This window comes from Bos taurus, chromosome 5 (genome assembly GCF_002263795.3).
Source record: "Bos taurus isolate L1 Dominette 01449 registration number 42190680 breed Hereford chromosome 5, ARS-UCD2.0, whole genome shotgun sequence".
NCBI lineage: Eukaryota > Metazoa > Chordata > Mammalia > Artiodactyla > Bovidae > Bos > Bos taurus.
Genome location: NC_037332.1, coordinates 25632394 through 25639175, shown reverse-complemented (window position 1 = coordinate 25639175; position 6782 = coordinate 25632394).

Here is a 6782-nt window from a genome sequence, read left to right as displayed (position 1 = left end):
TGCTATTTTAGAAGGAAGGAATCGAGGAGTTAAGAGGTGGATGGGGAAAATCTTGTGCTGCATGCCGTGTGCATCACGTCATCTGTGTCCTCAGTTTACTCATTATGGCTAAAATGTATCGAGTGCTGACTTAACACTCAAACACTTTAATGCATTTCCCATTTATACCTTTAAATGATCTTATGATTTGGGTACTGCACTTGATTATACTCTTGTTCTTAATCGCTACTAGGCTATACTCTTTGTGGTGAATGTGCAGATTTTCTTTTAAGGACCTGGGTCCTTAAAACTCAAATAGTGTAATTATCTTCCTTGTAAATTCCTAAAAAACCTTTATTCAAAGTAATATGCGGTTTCAGAAAATTTATTGTACCTAAGAATTATACGAGGTGTATTGTGAAAAGTAGATTCTTGAGTGCTGCTTCCAGATATCCTGATTCAGGAAATCTGGACCAAAGCCCAGCAATCTGCATTTTAAAATAGGCACCCAAGTAATTATGATGTAGGTGATATTTGGATTATGCTTTGAGAAATACTGCCTTTGACTATAAATGGCTTGAGGGTAGGGCTGTAACTATAACAAATCTTCATGTGTACATCCCATTTATTTTGGCTGCGTGTAGCGATGGCACCCCACTCCAGTACTCTTGCCTGGAAAATCCCATGGACGGAGGAGCCTGTTGGGCTGCCGTCTATGGGGTCGCACAGAGTCGGACACAACTGAAGTGACTTAGCAGCAGCAGCAGTGGATGTAATACTGGTGTTTGTATCATCTGTGGTGAAGAACTAAACCCTGTTTATTTACTCTTACCTGTGTGTGTGTGTGTGTGTGTGTGTATGTGTGCACACAAGGAAGAGGCAGCCCTGGAGCCTCCCAGTCTGTCAAAAGCCCTTGGAAAAGAGGCTATATGTCAAGTGGCTTTTTCTTTTGCTAACCTGAAATATCTCGGGGCAAAGGTTTGGAGAAGGCTGTACAATTTGACATATTGGCCCTGCTGTTTCTGCTGCCTTCACTGGAGAGGGCTGAGAAGAGGCTGTTATTTTTCTCTCTTTTGAAATGCACAATGCAGGGGGTGGGGTGAAGGGAGGAGAGTCTGGGGACTAAGCTAAAGTTGGTAAACAAGCTTTGAAGCAAACTAAGGAAGCATATTAGCAGGGGAGAAATGAAGGGCTGCACAGGGCTCCTGTAATGCCACAGCGTTCTCTGAAGACAGCATCAGTCGCTGCCGGGTGTCTCTTATTTTGAAGGAAATAACAACAACAAAAAACAGTATTGGCAAACTGACCCTTGGCTAACACTTGAAGATTTGTCTGGAAATTGTGCTCTGAAAAGCTATTTACATCAGAGAAGCAAGAGAATGAAGGACAAGTCTTGCAGGGAAAGAAAAAAAAAAAGGCTAAAAAATACAGCAAGCACCTCAAATAGCCCAAAGGAGGTAGCAGGGACCTGGGGAAAGCTGTTTAATCTTTGGTCTAGCTACCATAGCCAGGAGGATGCTTTTTAATGCAGTCTTTATAACAAGCCTGCCTTTTGAGGTTGTGATGGGCCCTTCTAGCTCTAGAATCAGTGATGGCTCTTTGAAGAATTTCTTTCCCCCTTCAACTCCTGGTGACAGATTAACTAAAACTCCAAACTGGGAAATTAGGGAACTCCGAAGCTGCTCTGTGTTTTAAAAGGCTGTATTTGATTCAATATGGTGAAGGCAAAATCCCTTCCACTTTCTAGGTTCCTTTTTTCCCCGCTGCTTTTCTCCTCACATCTGGATAGCCTCAAAGAATGTTTTAAGGTTAACAGGGAAATTTTACACAGTGATCAAAAATAAAGAAATCCCTAGAGATGGTTGCATAATCTTCTTCCTCTTTACTTTAAAAATGTTTTTTCAATTGAATAACTAAAAAATCAAAAATTAGGGTTGGATTGAATCTTGGAGGTCAGAGAAGAGAGGAATGAAGCAGAGTTTAAAGGACGTTTCCAAAGTCAAAGGGCTGGTCTTAGATTCAAGATAAGTCTGTGTGGACTCCTAGTTCAACATTCTCTCTTAACTCCTTTCATAACTACTTTACTCAGGAGGTTTGTGCCTGCCCCCCAACTCCCCCAACCCCCTCACTCAAGTACAGTAGCAACAAAAGTCTTGGCTTTTTTTTTTTGGAGGGGGAGAGTTTGGCATATGGTATCTTTTCCTGTGAACTTTGAAAATAACTATGTCCTTTAAAAAAAAAAAAGGGCTTACCTCAATCTTATTTTATAAAAGCAAACATTCAAAAACCCCAACACACCCTAGAGCAAACCCTCAACGCTCCAGGTTCTGATTATCCGGTTTCCTTCTTCCTCCCTCTGCTCCTCTGCTGACCATGCATTTGGATGTTTATGTTGGTCAGTAGCTCTGCAAAAATCTGATACTATGTATGTTGTGGGGTCATTCGTCCTGTTTGTCAGCAGCTTCCTGATCCCTGGGTGGTACTATGGTGCTGTGTTCTCACACTCAGTATTCCCCTGGCCATCAAGGCTATAGTTCTGTTGGTGTTAGTTTGGTAGTGTTCTGGGAGTCATTCCTAGAGGTCCCAGTTACAGCCTGCTTTTCTAGCTATTCAAAGGATTTGGTAAGCACTCCATAACTGTCTTACATTTCTGCTTAAAATACCGAGATGTTGAGAGCGTTTTTTTTTGGCTGCACCACGGTCTTAGACCTTAGTCCAACCAGGGATTGAACATGTGCCCCCTGCAGTGGAAGCTCAGGCTTAACCAGTGGACTGCCAGGGAATTCTGAGTGGTTTTTTCCCTAAACTGGCTGATATGGGCATTTAGAAGTTAATCACAACGCAACTCAAAACTAGTACTAATAGAGAACAGGAGCCTAGGACAGAGAGCCTAGAGGTTACCCAAATAAATATTTGAGTTGGAACTTGAAGGTGGAATATGCTGAACAGAGAATCACTGGGAAGGCGAGGGAACAAGTACATTTGAGGAAGCAAGATGTACCAAGGTGTGGTCATTAAGAGCACAGTGTGTTAGAGAGATGGGGTGTTCACTATGGCTAGACTATTAACAGAGTCAGGAGAGATGAGGCTGGAGCAATTGTAAAATGTGGTGGGAATAAGAAACACTGCCTTTGCAGGGGAGCAGACCTGACTGCAATTCTAGTTCCTCCACGTAGAAACTAAGTAATTTTGGTCAAATCTTGTATAGTCTATATACAAATCTTGTATAGTCTCACTTTTCTTATCTACCAAGTAGGGACCTAAAATATGTTTCATAGGGGAACTGAATGTGATAATGCAAATGAAGTGTTTTATACAGTGCTTGGCACAAACCAAGTGCTCAAAAAGCCTTTGCTATTATTATTAGGTAAACTGGAAACAGATTACTGAATATCTTGAAGGCAGGTGGAAGATAGAGTGAAATGGGAAGAACCGAGTGGCTACAAGACTACGTAGGAGGTTGCTAACAGTCCAAGCAGGGATGATGCTCTGAAATAAGGCAGTGACAGCAGAGATACAAGGAACTGGTTGGTGTCAGAAGGCTTCTTTGGTAGCAAAGTTCCAGGATTTGGTGATTAACTGAATGAGGAATGCTGAAAAGACTAGGCAAACAGTAACATCATTAACCTAGATTACATATGAGGAACAGCAAGTCCAGATAGTAGCTGAAGCTCAAGGCTCTAAGTGCCTCCAAGTCCAAGGCCTGTTCCAAGAAAGTGGCCTTAAGTAATTCTTTTGTGCATAACATTGATATGGCTCTTGCCACAAGCGTCACAAGCAACAACTTGCTTCTCCTTGAATGTTCAAGGCAGTAGGACTAAAATAGACCCCTGGTCCTGCAAATTAGTAGGTTGAGTGGAGACAGAACAGAGTGGGCAGAGTGCAATGGATTGAGTAAGTGGGAACTTCAGACCAAGTATAGACTTTTTCAATAAATCTAGCACTGAAGGGAAGAAGCAAGCAAACATTAGAGAGGCAGTGGGGAGGTTTCTACATGTTGGTTTTGCTCAACATGATACTTTTCTAGTGTATGGTATTGGAAAGCTGGACTACATTTCCCACAATCCCTTGTAGCTAGGGTTCAGATACTATTTCAGATCTGCCAATCGGATGTATTATCCTATGTTTCTAAAGTCAGCAAGGATTAAGAGAGGGTGCAGGGCATCCATTTGGGGATGCTAACAGTGGCAGATACGGTAGTGTGCTTCTTGAACTGGCAGCTTCCTTAACTGTAGTAGACACAGAACCTTCTGGAGCAGTCTTTGGCTGTTATTTCTGGAAGTCCAGTTTAGAGTTTATTTCTTCAGTCTTCTCAACAATTCTGTGATCCATTTAATGCCCTATGACAAATCCTTTCCTGCTTAGACTGGCTCAAATGGATGTTTTCTGCAACTGAACCTAATATGGGGGAGAGGGTTTTTTTTTTTTTTTTTTAATGAATGTAATGGTAGCATTTTTTTAGCTTAAAGACAACTTACTTATTACTGAAAAATATAACATACAAAGAGAAAGAAATAGAATTGAGAGAAAAGAGGGAATAACTTATGGAAGATATTGGAAGACAGAAAAAGTTAGCTGGGAGAGCCATCCTTCGACAGCCCCAATAACTCTTGCCTCCTTGTATTCATGCTCCTTCGACTTCTACAACGAAAAGGGCTCACCAGCGTAACCAAAAGCATGCTGTGGAAACGATGGAGTGTGACTTCTAAAGTTAGGTCATTAAAGAATTTATAGCTTCCTCCTTGCTCTTAACTTACTCACTCTGGGGGAAGGCAGCTGACATGTTGTGAGGGCACTCAAACACACTATGGAGAGTCCCATATGTGGAGGAACTGAGGCCTTCTGCCAACAACCAATACAGACTTGCCAAATACGTGAGTGAGCCATGTTAGAAGTAAATCCTCCAGCCTCACTTCAAGTCTTCAGAAAACTGTAGCCCTGCCTGACATCTTGACTGCAACCACAAGAGAGATCCCAAGCCAGGATTACCCAGCTAAGCCACTTGTGAATTCCTCACCCTTAGAAACTGGGAGGGTAATAATGTTTGCTAGTGTTTAAATCCAGGGAAGATCCCCTGGAGGAGTGCATAGCAACCCACTCCAGTATTCTTGCCTGGAGAATCTCATGGATAGAGGAGCCTGGTGGGCTGCAGTCCTTAGGGTTGCACTGAGTCAGACACGACTGAAGCAACTTGGCACACATGTGTTCTAATCCATGGTGCTTTGGGGAAATTTGTTATGCATCAACAGCAGAGCTATCTTACAGGGATGAGGTTAGTTTTAGAGATGAAGTGTGCCTCTGAGATAAAAGGAGAAAATGGATGTCACAAGCATTCAAATCTAGGGGTGGGAAAAAGAGGAAGTCAAGTCTGATGACCAGTATTTTTTCTACAAAGAAAAGAGGCAAAGCCATCTGTTGAGAGTAAGGGTGGAAAGTAGGGACTATAAAGTTGAGAACAATAAAAAGAATATAATAGTTACCAGGTAAAGCTGAAAAAAGCCAAATAGGAATGAGTGCTTGAGTTAAAAAATCATACATCTGCAGCAGAGTCAGTTGGTATATTATGTGATTTCCTATCACTATGCTCGATAACCCAGAGGGATTAGAGTAAGAGATGGTAGGTTTCACTTGATTTGATAACTGGTGAAGCGGAGACAGCAGAAAAACAACAGATTCAAGGGAACAGGGTGCTGACTTAGCCCAATGAAGTGACTAACCACGCAGTCCAAGCTGGTAGACATGGAAACAAGTTGAGGAGGAAACACGTGGCCTGAGAGAGTAAGAGGCTGAGTGCAGAATTAACATTTAGAGAAACCTAACGGTTACAGAAGCCCAAGGCAGTAACTCCTTAGGAATCAGAAGTCCCAAGTTATGGTCATGGCACACTATTAACAATCTTGGTATTCTAGGCAAACAGAAAATTTTCAGTGCCTTTATCTCCCTACCCTTGGTTAAAAATACTCAAAATGTTAAAGAACAGTGGCTTGCTTGCAGTAAGCCTTCTGCAATGATTTTAGCAATTATTCTTAGATGTTTTAGAATTACATTGTTTAATACACATGTATAAAGCATAGTTAACACTGGGAAACCCAAAACCCAATTAAACTGACTAGTGTGTTTTTTCCTGATCCTATCCTTCTGACTTCTCCCCTGGAGAGAACAACTATCTTGGATTTTGTGTTTATCCTTCTTTTTCCTAAAAGAATATGTCCTGTTGCATACTGGTACAGAGCCTATTTCTTTACAGACCAGATGAAGCTGTGGATCAATGCTCTCTGAACTCCCCTCCAGCTCTGAGCATATGAGGTATGACAGGTGGATATCAAACGTACGCATCTAGTAGACTCGTATCAGTGTTTGTTTTCAAGGCCTTATAAAGCTACAACACCGACTCTTCTGTTGAAATTTCCAATTCGACAGAAGCATATCTCAATGAAACGTCTAAAGATCAAGACTTTCCATGACTTTCAATTTGCACCTCTGCTATAAAGTTCTACTCTAGAGAAAACCAACACAAGGAGCTAAATAATTTAAGCCCCTAACCCTGTCCGATGAAATCCTGAAACGCCCGAGGAAACAGGACAGAAACAGATGAGCTGGGAAAGTATACTTTATTTCAGTGACAAGTATTTTAATAAAAATTAAGAGGCGTGGTTGGGTTCATATGTAGTAGTTTTTAATACAACATAGATTCATTTCTTCCATATATATGTGTATATGTAAGTAGACTAAAGTAAAACAACTGAATGTCTTTTCAATGTTCATCAAAAGTGCTCACACTATTTTAGTTTCACAAAAAACCA